The sequence below is a fragment of the Pseudorca crassidens genome, chromosome 17 (genome assembly GCF_039906515.1).
Source record: "Pseudorca crassidens isolate mPseCra1 chromosome 17, mPseCra1.hap1, whole genome shotgun sequence".
Lineage (NCBI taxonomy): Eukaryota > Metazoa > Chordata > Mammalia > Artiodactyla > Delphinidae > Pseudorca > Pseudorca crassidens.
The window spans coordinates 6,700,220-6,718,816 of NC_090312.1; the positions used below are offsets into that span (position 1 = coordinate 6,700,220).

Below are 18,597 nucleotides of genomic sequence, written 5' to 3' on the forward strand. Positions count from 1 at the left end.
GACATGTGTACTTGCTGCTTGACTCTGGTTTAGCCGTGCTTGCTTTGGTGGAGATAGCTACACCAGGTCTGAGTCCAGGCCTTACGAAACCTTACATGTTTCTGCTTTCCCTCTTGTCTCCTGCCATTCTGATGAGAAAAACATTTCTGGGACAGCCCACTAGTCAGATGAGGGATGAGAGGAACGTGGATCAGTGCTGCTCCAACCAACATTCAGAGCTTCAGAGAGAAGCAGAACAGAGCCCAGACCAGACCACCTGAACCCACCAACCTGCACATGCAGGGATGATAACAGGACAGCTGTTTTAAGCCACTGATCTTTGGGCTGGCTTGTTACGCAGCATTATTGTGTTAATAGTTGACTAATACATAGACTTATTTCTGATATTTATTTTTCTAGACAAGGAGAATAAAGCAAGGCCTACGATTACCATACAAAAAAATAAATATTAAAGAAGTAGTTCAGCCAACATTTGTCTGCTTGCTTTTTAGGAGCTTACTGTCTAATAAGATGTGAGAACGGCAGGCTGCCTTTTAAAAGCCGAGGGTAGACAGGACATACTGCAGAATAAAATGTGTACAAAAATTTGTGTATGTAGGTATACATGTCTATACTTTATCTATGACCACAAGTAATGGGTGTGACCATGTGCAGATCGTTCCTCACTACTGGAGCTTCTTTTCAGGTAAAATGAAGGCTAGGAATTGAGCTTAATGATCTACATTCTCTTAGAGGATGTACATCCTAAGATACTGCATCCTGCCCAAAGCTTCACTGTGACATATACAATTGCTCCACTCTCTGATGCTTGGCTGTCTGGCCTCTGTATTCTGCACTAAGGGAAAGTGAGGGAGACACTCTTAATTTTGACATATGTTTCTCAGAATCTCATGCTTTCTTATTTTTCAGCCCTCAGAATGGCAGTCTCCTGCTTTAAAAAAAAAAGACAAACTTTGACACATAATTGTCTTGCTTTTACCTTCCCACAGGCCATTGTATTGCCATTTTTTCATGAAAAACACACATTTAGTCTTCCTTTTACCATATTAGAAAGAGAAACTAAGTAATTTATATTTATCAAGTTAAAATTATTTACTAGGGTATGAGCAAGAATATTTTATACAGATTAGAAGCAGTGTGACACAGTTAACACCGGATCTAGGTCTGGAATTAAATGGTACCTCTAACCAGTGTGGCCCTTTGAAAATTTACTCAACTTCTCTGAGGCCTCTTGGCTAACTTATAAAATGAAAATAATAGTCACATACACTTCAGTGGCTTCAAATGCTTCATTTAAGAGCATTAAATGAAATAAATGCAAGTAAAGAATTTAGAAGACAGCTGGAGTATAATGACAGAGAGTCAATGGCTCTCTTGTCCAACACTCCTTACAACAAGCCTATGAGGTGAATTTTATCAAACACACTTGATAAATAAAAATTCTAGAGTTCAAAAAACGTAAAGAGTTTGCTAAAGTTAGCATGCTATGGTCAATACTATGGCTAAAAGCCTCAAGTATTGCACATCCAGCCATGTAACAGGTAGAAAACCTTCCCTTCTGCCATAAATAATGAAAATAACTAGACAAAACATGTATGGAGAAGAAAAAAAAAAAACTGTCGTTAGACGTGAGAAAACTAAATTTTTGTGAATTAGACCATAAGGCAATACCGCGATCCCTAGGAAAGTATAAGGCATGTGATGGCATCATCTTCCTGCCCAGGGGGAGGTAATGTTTGGAATGCAGAGCTAGCAGCGCACAAGGTCTCACTGAGATGAGCCACGGATAGGAATTCAGGGAGACCAAGGGTGCTGGTATCTGGGGGGCAGAAGAGTGGGTTAGAAGAAGTTGTGTTGAGAAAGAGCTCCAAGAATATACACACATTTTCCTTGTGATGTTGGCTGAATACTAAGCTGGTCATGTGTAGAGTGAAACTCCTTTAAATCTGGGCAAAAGGCATATACTAAGGAGCTGTAAGCTGAACTCCAGAGAGCCACATATTAAGTAAGGGTAAAGTAGACCTAGATTAAGGCTGCTCTAAGAGGAAAAAAAAAGAAGCGTTAAAAATCAAAAAATTCTGTGAGTATCTTAACTGAGTTCCAAAATTGGACTCAACACTCTTTATAAAAAGACAACTAACACTGAAATTCAAAATCAAAATATTTAAGTGTAAAATAGCTAGAAGTGAAAGCATCGGTAAAATGACCCATATAAAGACACAAAAATAATCCGATAAATATGGACTCAGAAGTGACAGAGATGACGGAATTAGCAAATAAGGTCTATATAAAAAAAGCAATACAAATGCTTTTGGGGGTATTTAAAGAAAAATATGAACACAATGAAGAGATGAATGGAAGATATGAAAAAGAATAAATTGAACTTCTCAAGCTGAAATAAAAACCATGTACCATCAGAAATGAAATATCTTACAGATGATTTTAATAATAGAGTAGATAATAGCAGAGAACCAGAAAGCCTGAAGACATAGGAATAGAAAGTATGCAAGCTGAAGCACAAGCAGGAAAAAAAAAATTGGAAAGAGATGAAAAGACTCACTGACCTTTGGAAGTATATTGCTGGCTTCTTACCCCTCTGACTTTCATCCTCCCTGTGGAGTCAAGGCTATCCGGGAGGACAGCCTGGATTAAGGGCTATCCAGGAGAAGCTATGTAATCTGAGGGACCCAGCACAAAATGAAAATTCAGGGTTCCTTGTTCCATAATTATTACCCATTTCAAGACAGAACAGTAGAGCATTAAACCAGTGAGAGGCTCCTCGAAGCACATGGCATTGGCCCTGGGACTGCCTTGAACTGTATCCGCCGGACTACTACTCCAGCTGATACAGTTCAAGCCAACTTAAATGCTTAGTTAAAATGCCCCTAGAAGACAGTACAATCCTCCTTAAGGGCAGACATTCTGAATTATTTTCTCTTTCTTCCAGTATGCCTAGCATTATGCTTTACACTTTGTAAGCCCTTAAAGAAAGGGAGATGGAATGGCTAGTGAATTTACAAGGGGAGGCTACGGTCAAGGTCCACGACTTAGTAGATTTGTTTCTGACCGAATCACTTAAACTCCCATATACTCATATTCTTGACTCATAAAAATGACTAAAATCCCTATCTAATAGAGATCTTGTGTGAGAAAATATGAGATAATTTAGCTGTATTGTCTTACTGGTAAAACACTTTACGACTCTTAGTGCATGAGTGAATGGTTTGATTGACACGCAGCTGGTGTATGTCTACACTATACAGAATGAGGAGGGAAGAATACAGTAGACCCTGTCTTTCCTGTGATGGTGCCCGTACCCAAGTCCATAACACATGTCCTGTGATTCCCTTCCATCAAAGCCACCAAATGATCGTAGCCAAACCCAACCCGAATTGTATTAGCCAGTATCAGACAGAAAAATAATACGATTCTTCTTGCAGTAATACACTTAAGAAGGCAGTGTGACTCAGAAAAAACGACTCATTCTGGAGTTAGCTTTGGTCTTTTCAGTAGCTAGGAGACCCTAAGTGTGTATTCAATGTTAACCTTTCTGAGCCTCTTAATACACTCCATGAAGTGTGCATAACAACACAGTGCACTGCAAAGACTGGACTGTGCTGAGTGCCAGAGTCTCCACATCAGGTTGATGCCACAGACAAAGTAGTTTATATAATAACAATAACTATGACGAGGATATTTTTCTTTACGATGAATTGCAAACCGTAGTCTATGAAGCACTGGGCCCCATTGCTCATCATCTTATAGAATCAAACTTTCCCTTTGCTAGCTTTCACTTTTTTTTCCTTCTTTGAATTTCTCTTAAAACAATTTAACTCAACAGAATTAAAATATATTTCTGGCTTTCTCTTATTAGGACCTGTGTTACCCTTTTGGTCTTTTAGGAGCTGAAGTTCCTGGGTCTTATCTGTGATTTCACTAGTTAGTGCCTTGTTAGAATTCTTGTTAACGTCAGACTTAATCTGGCTCAGCAGTTTCATAGGCAGACGGTGATTATGGTGGCATTATTTTATGTTGCAAAACTTAAGTACATCATTTTACAGTTTTTAAAGTATCATTTTAAAATTAGAGGTCACTTTACACATTATGGTCTAACGTGTAAAGTGTACACTCAGTATGGTATATTGGCATATTTTTTTCTGTTCAATTTATTCAGGAGAGAAGATCACATTTTCCAAATGGAGAGTCTAATTTTCACAGAGAGTCACATTCGGAGACAAACATTTTATTTCATTCCTGTATACATTCAATTTAGTCAATCATTTATTCTTTTTTTTTTTTGCGGTACACGGACCTCTCACTGTTGTGGCCTCTCCCATTGCGGAGCAGAGGCTCCGGCCATGCAGGCTCAGCGGCCATGGCTCACGGGCCCAGCCGCTCTGCAGCATGTGGGATCTTCCCGTAACGGGGCACGAACCCGTGTCCCCTGCATCAGCAGGCAGACTCTCAACCACTGCGCCACCAGGGAAGCCCAATCATTTATTCTTGAATCATTCAATGTGATCTATGGACTATACTTCCAGCACTGTTTTAGGTGTTATTTAGACAAATGAGATGAAAATACTTGGGTTTTTCTATAAATGATTTCACTAGCATAATGTGATCTGAGCTCTAATTAAGGCTTTAACAAGTGCACAGAGATCACAGAAGGAGGAATGCATAAGTCTACTTGAAGTCAATGGGACCTAAAACTTGAAGACTGAAGTTTGGAGAAGTCAGAGAAATAAGGATGATCATTCCAGGCAGAAGGCAACATGAGAAAAGATATTTTTAACCTGTAACAATTAGGCCTGCATAGTGGTAAAAAAAAGACCATCTCATAAGGTAGTGGGCATCCTGTGTGTAGAGACGTTTAAACAATACATCTAGCTACCTATCAGACATACTGGAAAGGATAGTGGATTGGCCTAAAAGCCTCCACGATCATTTTAAATCCTGAGATTTTAGATAGAGCTGTATTGGCAAGCAGTTTACTCCAAATAATTATTTGGAACAAAGCCAAGGAATGAACTGAAATCAGGTGGAGGAGAAAAAGCAACAGGCAAGGCCAAAGAAGTTGTGCTGAGGGTCTGAGAAGTGAGGTCAGAGGGTGATCAGAAAAAGGACTCACAAAGCCAGAAAGCAAGAAGTTCTAGGAATTTCTTGCTGTCAAGGTGAGAAGTTCTGGACACAAAGAATCCGTCATGTGAAGACATCTAGAGTTCCATTATTATGTGGCATGACTACTTTTTTTTTGGAGGTGGGGAGTAGACCAGACCTCTAAAAGGCACCAAAAAAGATAATAAATCTATAGTGGCTCAGCAGAGCTTACAGAGGTGAGAGACTTGGGTACGTGGAATTATGAGGCATATGTGGGTGTAACAAAGGATAGATCCTATGTGGGTCATCATAGCCATCATCTAAATACTTCATAATACAACAGTTACTTCTAGCAAATCCCATTAGCATCAGAAGCATACTAAGATGGGCACAGTTCTCTGCAGTTTTATATTCATCACATTAAACCTTCAAAGCAGTCCTGAGAAATGTGAACCATTGGTGCTCCTGTAGGTAAGCATATTGGCCCACAGTGTGTGTGACTTATTCAAAGTCCTGCAAGAATTAGGTTTTGCAGGACTTTGAATAAGTCTAAAAGTCAGCTTTGACTTTCAGACTTATTCAAAGCTTTGAATACCTAAAAGTCAGCTTTGGCCCTCACACTTTCTGTCACGGTTTCTTGGAGAGTCTCAGGTGCATTTGTCAAATGGAGATAGAAATAATTCTAAATCCAGCTACTTCAAAGATCTGCTGTGAACATCCAGTGAGACAATGCATTTAAAAATGTTTCACAGGGCTTGCCTGGTGGCGCAGTGGTTTGGAGTCCGCCTGCCGATGCAGGGGACGTGGGTTCGTGTCCCGGTCCGGGAGGATCCCACATGCCGCGGAGCGGCTGGGCCCATGAGCCATGGCCGCTGGGCCTGCGCGTCTGGAGCCTGTGCTCCGCGGCAGGAGAGGCCACAGCGGTGAGAGGCCCGTGTACCGCAAAAAAAAAAAAAAAAAAAAATTAGCGTAGATTTTAAAATATGCACACAGAGTGTGCATATGCATATAGAATGGACTGGAAAGGAAAATTCAGATCTGGAACTAATTTTTTATGGCTTGGGTATTAGTAATAGTATTGTTTCTTTTTAATTAGTGTGAAGATCAGTGTGTTTTTTAAAATTAGTGTGGATATTATTCGTTAGTGTATGTATTTCTCTTATTTTTTCGGGTGTTTGTAATGCCCTTATATTAGTTTTATAAGTAAAATATTAAAGTAAAACTGGGAATTAAGTTTCATTTACAAATATATTTTTGTTAGTAAAAGATTGCAAAATATGGGGACTGTGTGAAGGAGTATTCTGTAATTTATGTAGGAAAAATGGACAAAGTATGTTTTCTGTGTCCTGGGATTTCTGTTATCGACATAACTTTGTATTTGACAAGAAGCTTTTACCACCAGATTCCCACACCATGTCTGGCTCAGAGGTAGGGTTCAATATTTGCTAAATGAATGTTATAGCTTCTAGTACTACAACCCTCACCATGTGAGATTTAAATTACGGGAGTGAAGGTGTTACCTGGACCCACAGGGTGGGTCACAGTGGCCATACAAGAAGGAAGTCCAGATTTCCCACATTCTTCCCCAACTATGTTTCCATTGCACTAAACAGACACCTTCTGCGAAGGTCGTTTTCCCTGTAGTGACATTATCATCAGGAAATTCTCAACCATTCTGGAAAAAGATCCTCATTAAAATTTAATACCCTCCCCCAAGAGGGAACACTTGGCTCTTCAAACCTCATGACTGCTTTTAGTTACAAAAGATGAGCTGCCCTGTCAAACTATGCCAACAAAAATAGGTTTTACATGTATCAAAGTTTATTACCAACTCCTAAAGTTCAATAGTAGTCATCAGGAGTAGGGCTCTGTCAGTAGGGCTCTAGGATTTTAAGTACTCGTATAAAGTAACACAGGACGCCAAAGCCCAAGTCATTCTTCAAGTCAGTTCATCTCACTTAGAGGGGATGAAATAAATTGGATATCATATCCTTTCTGTATAAACAGTTATTTTTTATATCATAAACCCAAAGGTCATAATAGTTTATTGCTCTCAATTATCTTCAAATAAATCACAATGAAATGAACAATTTATGTAAATCATAGAGTTGAATACCTGAAATAAGACCAACTTTTTTTTTAAAAGTCTCATTGATTACCTCTTTGTAATAATACCCATTACATTTGTATAATGCATTGCCATTTACACGTTTTCATATGCATGCTTTTATTAAATTCTATAATAGTCCTATGAAGTACAAATTTTAAACCTTACTATTTTACAAATGAAAAACCTTCAGGTCTCTAGGACGGATTCGAGAAAATTATTACGGAGTCACAAGGGAAGAAGAAATTAATTTTAACAATAATTTCTACAATATTTTAAAATGGGATTCAAGGCAAATGTCTATGGTGTTTTCCAAATACGTGCCAGGCATTGTGCACTGAGGATTGTCAATTAAATAAGACACACATAGACCCTGGCTTCATATAATTTATAAGTCAACAGGAAGACATTTAAAAAAACCCAAATTAAAATTTTCTAAATTTAACTATTTAATTTAAACTATGATAAAGCAGAAATACGTGTTATGGCACGTGTTATGGTGTTATGGCAGTGAACTTTAAGGGTCTGACCTGGTCTGGGGTGAACAACAAAGATTTCCTTGAAACAATTACTGAGTTTGAAAGATACATGGAAATTTGCCAGGGGAATATGCAGAGCAGGGTAGTGAGAATATATCTTCAGTTGATGGAAACAATATATGGAAAATTACTCAGGTAGAGAGGAGCGTGATGCATGGAAAAAAGGAAGCGAAAACCAGTGCAGCTGCAGAGCAGACAGTGATAAGAAGAGTGGTATCAGTTGATGTTGAGGAAGAAAGCAGGACCCTGATTGAGCCTGCTTTGTGGACCAAGTTAAGGATACTGACTTTTTCCTGAGAGCGATGGGAGATCATTTTTAGCAGAGGAATGCCATGATTAAGTTTGCATTTTTAAGAGCTCACTCTTACTGTTGTGTAGAAACAGAGAAGAGCAAAAATAAACCTCATGAAGACAAGGCTGGAGACCAGGAATAGAAGAACAGGTCCTTACCATGAAGAAAACGTTCAAAATTAGCGGTCAGCTCCATACTGAATTGTGAACACTAACTCTGTTGTCAGAAGCAAAGCAAGGATTCTGAGAGGTGTTATCTCAGAGGGAGGGAGGATGAACTTTAGACAAGAGAGGAAGCAGCTGTCCTAAGATTCTTAGACACTGTGGCGTAGGTACACAGTGATGGCTGTTTTCCTTGATTTTCCCTTTTATTTCTGGACACATCTGAGTAAAGACATGTGTTAATCATGCTTTTTTATTTCTGATACTTCAACATCTGGGACCTTGCTGACCGTGGAGAGATAGCCCCTCCCAGGGCTAATCAATTCCTAGAGATATTACATGATATGCCTGTGAATGTGCCTTTCATATGCAAACTAACCAATGCAAAGCCCACACCCCAACTGCGTCCTTTATGGGACTCTTATACTTTGGGCCACTATTCACCTGCCCTAATCACCCAGGACCAGGCACCAGATAACTAGATTCAGCCCTACTCCCCAGTGTCTACTGACATGTTTCAAATTAGCCCATCATAAACCGACTTACTCTGCCTCACCTCTTCCTTCCCACAGAAACCACAACGAAAGCTCTTGCCCACATTCTACCTCCTGCCTCCTGACTGACCCTGGTGCTTCCCTCCCCACCATGTGGTCCCCACCAGCTGTCTTCATATCTGTTGGCCTCACCCTACCTGACTTATAATAAAATGTACATTTTAACAATCTTAACGTAAATCTTTCAAGTAAAGCCTAACTTTCTGGGAACTAGTATCCAGCCTTTACAGACGGCTCACTATGTGCTAGGCATTGTTCTAAACACCCGACCTGCACTGACACAGCTAATCCTCACAACACTGCATTATTCAGGGGGACTATCCTTACCCCATCTGACAGATGGAAAAATTAAGGCACAGTGAGGTGAAGTGACTGTCCCTACATCACATAGCGTGGAAGTGGCAGAGGAGGGCTCCAAGCCCATTTCTGTCTGACTCCAGAGCCCTTCCTACTGACATGACAGCTAATTCTTGTGGGGAATGTGGAAGAAAGAGTAAAGAACCTTCTTCGGGAACTAAGATGCATGTGACAGAGAGAGGGAGGGAGAGAGAGTAAGAAAGTACAGCTCTAGGAGATGCCTAGTCATGGGGCTGTGGGTGAGAAGATGGGAAAACAAGAGCCATGAGAACAGCTGTACATACTCAGACGGGGAAATTGTGCCCCAGCAATGGAGACATACTGGAATTTTCTTTAAATGGGTACCAAGGCCAACAGGGTCACTCTCAGAGGCCACATTTGCCTCTTGGCTAGTTGTAATTACCGGCATCAGTGCTTTCTATGGGCAATTATCCAGGCTCAGGGAGCTGCCTCAGTAAATAATGGGAGTGCAGGGAGCTCTGGAAGGCTCTTCACACAGACGCACTTACCCCACACCCTTGCTCCAACTTGCCGTCAGCATGGCCTCCGCAAAGCTGGCCCAGGGCTGTTGAGCAAATCGCAAAGCTGATCTCTCTGCATTAAGAGAAGCCCATTAGCCCAACAGAGCTATTACAGCTGTCAGATCACTGGGTGCCTGGCCATGCCTGCTTTCTCTTCTTCTGAGCCTGGCTGGCAGGCACCTGGCTATGCCTTTGAGATGGATCAAAGTTGTACTCCACTCACTCTGACTCAGGGACGGAGGCCTTACCCAACAAAATAAAACACTGGTTTTCCTCCACTCACACCAAATGTGTAGGCTTTTTTCCCTCACATGGAACAATTCTGACACTAACTGCCCAGAGTTAGCACAGACCCCAGAGGTTAAGGGCTCAGTCCCACAGGACTGGCCCTGGCTCCAGATGGCCAATCCCAAGTCCCAGGAGGTCACCTGAAGTCCTGGCTGATAGGCTATAATTTGGGGATTCCTATAATCCTCCCCTCCGGCTTGATAATTTGGTAGAATGGCTCACAAAACCCAAACCCGGGGAAATATTTTACTTACTGTTTACTGACTTATTACAAGTCAGGAACAGCCAGATGGGATTGATGCACAGAACAAGGTTTGTGGGTGGGGGCACAGAGGCTCCATGTCCTCTCCAGGTCCGTCCTCTCCCAGAAGCTCTCCAAATGGCTTTGGTAAGGGTTCTTATGGAGGCTTCTTTACCTAGGCACAATTGATGAAATCATTAATCGTCACTGAGTAATTCAACCCCTGACCCATCTCCCTTCCTTGGAGGAGGGATGGAGCTGGAAGTCCCAACCCTCTAACCATCTCTAATCAAATGGTTGGTTCCTCTGGCAGCCAACCCCTCATCTAGGAGCTTTCCAAAAGTGACCTCACTAGCATCAGCTCAGATGTGGATGAGAGGCGCTTGGTACGAATAACAAAAGACACTTCTTTCACCTCTACCCCTCCAGAGCTATCTCAGGAGCCAGCAAGGAAGGCCAAGTGTACATTTTTAATTATATCACGGTATCTTGTGGGGTCAGGGGCACATAATAGGAGTAATTCCATTACTTTTTAACACTTCTTTGGTGAGTCGTCAGACTGTCCCAGAAATTGTACTAAATAGGAGAGATATACGGAGTAAAACCAGTGAGTCCCTGGTATTGGCCAACCATAGTTGGTGCGGTCCACGAATGGCTGGTACAGCTGCCCAGCAGTCAGGACTGGGGAGGAGCCCTGGGGAGACCCACATAAGTTACAGCCTGTCCTGGTGCCACGTGGTCAGTGAAGAATATGATCCTTAGCCCAGTCTGCTCCCTATTTTTCAGACTTGTGTCCATATTGAGTCTTTCTGATGTGAGAACCTAGTCTGTTTCCCTAGTACCTCTTCTAGAATATGCTTTAAATGCTTTCTGCTTCCATCAGCACCTTCTCACAAAACACCCTGACTTCCCACTCTAAAATCAGAAAAATAAGGGAATTCCCCGGCGGTCCAGTGGTTAGGACTTGTGCTTTCACTGCCGGGGACTCGGGTTCAATCCCTGGTCGGGGAACTAAGATCCCATAAGCCGTGCGGCACAGCCAAAAAAATAATGAAATAAAATCTGAAAAAGGAACCATCTCCACCCAACATACTGCCTTTGCATCTGACCCTTTTCCCACTTAATATCCACTATTTCCCAGCACAATCGTTGTGGTTATCAGAAACTTTTCTTGCCTGTTTTTCATGGTTGAAAAACATCTCCAAGTCATCAACAATTGCTCTTTTGTCTCTTTTCCTACTTCTCAACGCTGTTTCTGTTTTCATCATGCCCTCCCACTTTGCTGTAATAAGATACTTCCCAAGAAACCAGCTTCCTTCTTCCTTCTGCCTGTCTCCTCATGTCCTTATTTATCTGCTGGTTCATTTCTCTTCCCTGCATGAGCTGTGTCTTGGTCGAATAAAGACACTACATTTTCAACAGCACTGAAATAGACATTGTGTTCCTGAAGCTTTTGAAAAGAGAGGGTGGGTTGGCACCCAAACATTCCCCGGGCATTGTGACTAGGAGAGCTGCATCTTTTTTCTTACTGAGCCAAGCCCAGCCCTTTCTGTTTGCCTTTAATTTACTTCCCTAAGAAAGATGAATTGTAGTACACAATTCCTGAAGAGTGGGTGAAGAATGACATTTTAATAAGACTGTGGGAGTGAACCACGGCTGCTAAGGACTGACGGACAGAATAGAATGAAAATGATTCTCTGCTGTACAACTTAGTTGTATGTTCCCTTGTTTTCCAGCATTTCCCCTCAATGGCATCCTGGGAACTTGTGCCTGAACCCAGAGCAAGTTCACCCACCTTCCCATTCTTACCTACAACACTGTGACGTGTGTCTGATATATACAGAGCGACGCCAGTATTTAACAAACACACAGTGACACTCATTTGTTCCTTCAAATTACTTTCTGACAAAGACTATTTCACCCAAACCACATGGACTCTTCTCTTTAGAATTGTCTTCATAATGCAGTGTTTCTATCCCAGTGTTTCTAACCAATGTTAGCTACTTAACTGGATCTCAGGAAATGAATTCAGAGCCAATTCATTCATCTCATAGGAAATGTAGTTTAGTCATTCTGTAGTTACATCATGTGTTTAATTCCAATGATGTTTTCAAGTATAATAAGATCATTTTATTCTCAAGATCCAGCTCTGTCAACTTTTTCTTAACTATACATATTCTTTCAAAACTTGAAAGATTGAAGATATTTCACCACTGATGAAATAAAAGAAAATGCTGTGTAATGTTGAAACATTTTGGGGATAACAGTAGAGCTTTGAAGAGGACAATTTAAGTACAGACATCCCACTTGGAATTAGTAGGTCCTTGAATGTTTAATTTGAAAATGCCAACCGTCGTATCCAAGAAGTTAGCACAGATATCGGAAGTAGACAGTCCTGGGGATAAAGCCTATCTATGACCTTGAAAAATACGTGGAATAGTTTATCTGAACCTTGGTTCTCCAAAATATAAGGTGGGAATAATTGTGTACAGAGGGTAGAGTTCTTGTGAGAACAGAGACGTGCATAAATCTAGATGAGTTAGAGTCCAGTCAGTAAAATAAAACCACAATGAATATTTCAAATAGAGGGGAGCAAGTACACGCAATGGGTCACCCAAGTACCAGAAAGCTGATAGAGCAAGTTAAAATTAGTAACTGCAAAAATCAGTGACTTCCCATAGAGCTCAGGGAAGAAGAGAGAAGAGGGAGTGTTACCAGAAACCAGAAGCCTGTAGGGGGAGCATTTCGGGGCTCTTGTTTGCACAGCTAAGAAGAAAAAGCAAAACTCAGAATGTTCTCAGCTTCCAACGCCTGATTCCGCGGGGACCTTCAAGATGGCAGAGGAGTAAGACGCGGAGATCACCTTCCTCCCCACAAATACATCAAAAATACATCTACATGTGGAACAACTCCTACAGAACACCTACTGAATGCTGGCAGAAGACCTCAGACTTCCCAAAAGGCAAGAAACTCCCCACATACCTGGGTAGGGCAAAAGAAAAAAGGAAAAACAGAGAAAAGAATAGGGACGGGACCTGCACCTCTGGGAGGGAGCTGTGAAGGAGGAAAGGTTTCCACACACTAGGAAGCCCCTTCACTGGCGGAGACAGGGGTAGGCAAGGGGGAAGCTTTGGAGCCACGGAGGAGAGCACAGCAATAGGGGTGCAAAGGGTACAGTGGAGAGATTCCCGCACAGAGGATCGGTGCCGACCGGCAGGCAGTCACCAGTCTGAGAGGCTTGTCTGCTCACCCGCTGGGGTGGGCGGAGGCTGGGAGCTGAGTCTCGGGCTTCAGAGGTCAGATCCCAGGGAGAAGACTGGCTGAGTGAACACAGCCTGAAGGGGGCTAGTGCACCACAGCTAGCCGGGAGGGAGTCCAGGAAAACATCTGGACCTGCCTAAGAGGCAAGAGACCATTGTTTCCTGGTGCACGAGGAGAGGGGATTCAGAGCACTGCCTAAAGGAGCTCCAGAGATGGGCACGAGCTCTGGCTAACAGCGCAGATCCCAGAGACGGACATGAGACGCTAAGGCTGCTGCTGCCGCCACCAAGAAGGCTGTGTGTGAGCACAGGTCACTCTCCACACCTCCCCTCCCGGGAGCCTGTGCAGCCCGCCACTGCCAGGGTCCCCTGATCCAGGGACAACTTCCCCGGGAGAACGCATGGCGCGCCTCAGGCGGGTACAACGTCATGCTGGCCTCTGCCGCCGCAGGCCCACCCCGCACTCCGTGCCCCTCCCTCCCCCTGGCCTGAGTGAGCCAGAGCCCCCGTATCAGCTGCTACTTTAACCTCTTCCTGTCTGAGTGAAGAACAAACGCTCTCAGGTGACCTACACAGAGAGGCGGGGCCAAGTCCAAAGCTGAGCCCCGGGAGCTGTGAGAACAAAGAAGAGAAAGGGAAATCTCTCCCAGCAGCCTCAGGAGCAGCGGATTAAATCTCCACAATCAACTTGACGTACCTGCATCTGTGGAATACCTGAATAGACAACGGATCATCCCAAAAGTGAAGTGGTGGACTTTTGGAGCAACTGTAGCTTTGGGGTTTACTTTCTGCATCTAATTTGTTTCTGATTTTATATTTGTCTTAGTTTAGTATTTAGAGCTTATTATCATTGGTAGATTTTTTTAATTGATTTGGTTGCTCTCTTCTTTTACATCTATATATATATATATTTTTTTTTTTACTTTTCCTCCTTTTGTGAGTGTGCATGTGTAAGCTTCTTTGTGTGATTTTGTCACACAAAGCTTTGCTCTTACCTTTTCTCCTAGGGTTCTGTCTGTCCGTTTTCTTTGTTTGTTTGCTTGTTTTAGTATAGTTTTTAGTGCTTGTTATCATTGGTAAATTTGTTTTTTGGTTTGGTTTCTCTTTCTTTTATTTATTATTATTATTTTTTAATATTTTTTTATTTCTTATTTTAATAAATTTTTCTTCCTTCCTTCCTTCCTTCCTTTCTTTCTTTCTTTCTTTCTTTCTTTCCCTTTTCTTCTGAGCCATGTGGCTGACAGGGTCTTGGTGCTCCGGCTGGGTGTCAGGCCTGAGCCTCTGAGGTGGGAGAGCCGAGTTCAGGACATTGGTCCACCAGAGACCTCCCAGCCCAATGTACTATCAAACGGCAAAAGCTCTCCAAGAGATCTCCATCCCAACGCTAAGACCCAGCTCCACTCAACGACCAGCAAGCTACAGTGCTGGACACCCTTTACCAAACAACTAGCAAGACAGGAACACAACCCGACCCATTAGCAGAGAGGCTGCCTAAAATCATAATAAGTTCACAGACACCCAAAAAAACACACCACCGGAAGTGGTCCTGCCCACCAGAAAGATAAGATCCAGCCTCATCCACCAGAACACAGGAACCAGTCCCCTCCACCAGGAAGCCTACACAACCCACTGAACCAACCTTACCTTCTGGGGGCAGACACCAAAACCAACGGAACTATGAACCTGCAGGCTGTGAAAAGGAGACCCCAAACACAGTAAGTTTAGCAAAATGAGAAGAGAGAGAAATACACAGCAGATGAAGGAGCAAGGTAGAAACCAACCAGACCAAACAAATGAAGAGGAAATAGGCAGTCTACCTGAAAAACAATTCAGAGTAATGATAATAAAGATGATCCAAAATCCTGGAAATCGAATGGAGAAAATACAAGAAACGTTTAACAAGGACCTAGAAGAACTAAAAGGGAAACAAACAATGATGCACAACACAATAACTGAAATTAAAAATTCTCTAGAAGGGATCAATAGCAGAATAAGTGAGGCAGAAGAACGGATAAGTGAACTGGAAGATAAAATAGTAGAAATAACTACCGCAGAGCAGAATAAAGAAACAAGAATGAAAATAATTGAGGACAGTCTCGGGGACCTCTGGGACAGCATTAAATGCACCAATGTTCAAATTATAAGGGTCCAGAAGAAGAAAAGAAAAAGAAAGGGACTGAGAAAATATTTGAAGAGATTATAGTTGAAAACTTCCCTAATATGGGAAAGGAAATAGTCAATCAAGTCCAGGAAGCACAGAGTGTCCCATACAGAATAATTCCAGGAAGAAACACACTATGACACATAAATCGAACTATCAAAAATTAAATACAAAAAAAAATATTAAAAGCAGCCAGGGAAAAGCAAAAAATAACATACAAGGGAATCCCCATAAGGTTAACAGCTGATCTTTCAGCAGAAACTCTGCAAGCCAGAAGGGAGTGGCAGGACATATTTAAAGTGATAGAAGGGAAAAACCTACAACCAAGATGACTCTACCCAGCAAGGATCTCATTCAGATTGGATGGATAAATTAAAACCTTTACAGACAAGCAAAAGCTAAGAGAATTCAGCACCACCAAACCAGCTTTACAACAAATGCTAAATAGGAACTTCTCTAGGCAGGAAACAAGAGAAGGAAAACACCTACAATAACAAACCCAAAGGAATTAAGAAAATGGTAACAGGAACATACATATTGATAACTACCTTAAATGTAAATGGGTTAAATGCTCCAACCAAAAGACATAGACCAGCTGAATGGATACAAAAACAAGACCCGTATATACGCTGTCCACAAGAGACCCACTTCAGACCTAGGGACGCATACAGACTGAAAGTGAGGGGATGGAAAAAGATATTCCATGCAAATGGAAATCAAAACGAAGCTGGAGTAGCAATTCTCATATCAGACAAAATAGACTTTAAAATAAAGAGTATTACAAGAGACAAAGAAGCGCACTACCTGACAATCAAGGGATCAGTCCAAGAAGAAGATATAACAACTATAAATATTTATGCACTCAGCATAGGAGCACCTCAATACATAAGGCAAATGCTAACAACCATAAAAGGGGAAATCGACAGTAACACAGTAACAGTAGGGGACTTTTTTTTTAACAGCTTCATTGGAGTATAATTGCTTTACAGTTGTGTGTTAGTTTTTGCTTATAGTCAGGGAATTTAACACCCCACTTTCACCAATGGACAGATCATCCAAAATGAAGATAAATAAGGAAACAGAAGCTTTAAATGACACATTAAACAAGATGGACTTAACTGATATTTATAGGACACTCCATCCAAAAACAACAGAATACACTTTCTTCTCAAGTGCTCATGGAACATTCTCCAGGATAGATCATATCTTGGGTCACAAATCAAGCCTTGGTAAATTTAAGAAAATTGAAATCTTATCAAGTATCTTTTCCGACCACAACGCTATAAGAGACTTGGATAGACCTAGACACTGTCGTACAGAGTGAAGTAAGTCAGAAAGAGAAAAACAAATACTGTATGCTAACACATATATATGGAATCTAAAAAAGAAAGAAAAAAAAGGTTCTGAAGAACCTAGGGGCAGGGCAGGAATAAAGACGCAGAATGGACTTGAGGACACGGGGAGAGGGAAGGATAAGCTGGGACGAAATGAGAGAGCAGCATGGACATATATATGTTACCAAATGTAAAATAGATAGCTAGTGGGAAGCAGCCACATAGCACAGGGAGATCAGCTCGGTGCTTTATGTCCACCTAGAGGGGTGGGATAGGGAGGGTGGGAGGGAGACGCAAGATGGAGGAGATATGGGGATATATGTATATGTATAGCTGATTCACTTTGTTATACAGCAAAAACTAACACACCATTGTAAAGCAGTTATACTCCAATAAAGATGTTAAAAAATAAAATAATAAAATAAAATAAAGGTATTAAACAAACGCCCCCCTCCTCCAAAAAAACAAATACCTGATTCCATTTCCAACAGACTGATGTGAGGAAGGGAACAGAACACTCTTACAGTGGTGAAGAGTCGGACCCTGGTACCAGGATGTCTGGGTTCAGATCCAGCTCTAGCACTTAACTTGCTCTGTTTCTTGAACAAACCATGGAACCTCCTTATTCTTCAGCCTGCAGATTGGTGAAATGGGGACAAAAATACCACCCATCTCATAGGGTTGTTCTGAGGACTCAGTGAACCAAAATATGCACTAGATGTAATATGTGTAAAGTGTAACACACAGTCAGTGCAGTATGAGTATTTGCTAATATTGTCAGTAATATTATTTTATTGTCATTATCACTCTTATCCTTTAATCTTTTGGCAAAGGAAGTACCCTTCTCACATGAAAATTGGAAGAATGTAAAGTAAATATTGTCTCCACTGAGTGGGTCCTGTCTTTTCTGATTAGATGTCCCCTACTTAATTATCAGCTCATGAAAGCGAGAATTCTCGCTTTCTTTTTGCTGCAAAGTTTTCTCTGATTTATAGCACTATAGAAGAGAGGAATGCAATGAACATTTACTGGTTGAATGAAACAGATGTAAACTCCTAATTTCTGATTTGGGCACCTGGGCAAGTGGTGGTGTCTTTCCTTTATTTAAGGCCATGTTGAGAAAGATGAGGAAAAGTTCAGTATAGATGGAAGCAGTGTAGGTCAGTATATATAAAGCTGGATGGTGTTGCCCAAGGAAAATGTATGGAATGGGAAAGTGTATTTATTTATTTTTACCACTTATTCTATGCCAGGCATTGTTTTAGACATTGTAAACAACTGTGAAATTGAAGTAGATAAAAGTCCTTGCTCTATGGGGGCATTCCAATAATAAATATGATGAGAGTAAGTCGTATAGACTATTCAGAGTACAGTAAGTACCATGGTGGAGGTGGAAAGTTTATTTATTTATTTATTTTATTGACGTATGGTTGATTTACAGTATTAGTTTCAGGAGTACAGCATAGTGATTCAGTACTTTTATAGATTATACTGCATTAAAAGTTATTACATGATAATGGCTGTAATTCCCTGTGCTACACAATATATCCTTGTTGCTTGTCTATTTTATACATATTAGTTTGTATCTCTTCATCCCATACCCCTAATGTGCCCCTCTCCACTTCCCTCTCCCCACTGGTTACCATTTGTTTGTTCTCTGTACCTGCAAGTCTGTTTCTGTTTTG

At 41.4% G+C, this 18,597-nt stretch overlaps 1 long non-coding RNA gene across 1 annotated transcript in view; it reads right to left on the bottom strand.

Annotated features, from left to right (window-relative positions):
- Nucleotides 1-596: 596 nt before the first annotated feature.
- LOC137210743 (uncharacterized) overlaps nt 597-18,597 on the bottom strand; it is a 133,582-nt gene continuing 115,581 nt past the window's right edge. The window contains exons 8-10 of the long non-coding RNA XR_010936692.1: nt 10,171-10,332; nt 9,617-9,701; nt 597-928 (exon numbers count right to left, since the gene is read on the bottom strand). This is a non-coding gene — a long non-coding RNA (uncharacterized lncRNA). The remainder of the gene's footprint in view (nt 929-9,616; nt 9,702-10,170; nt 10,333-18,597) is intronic.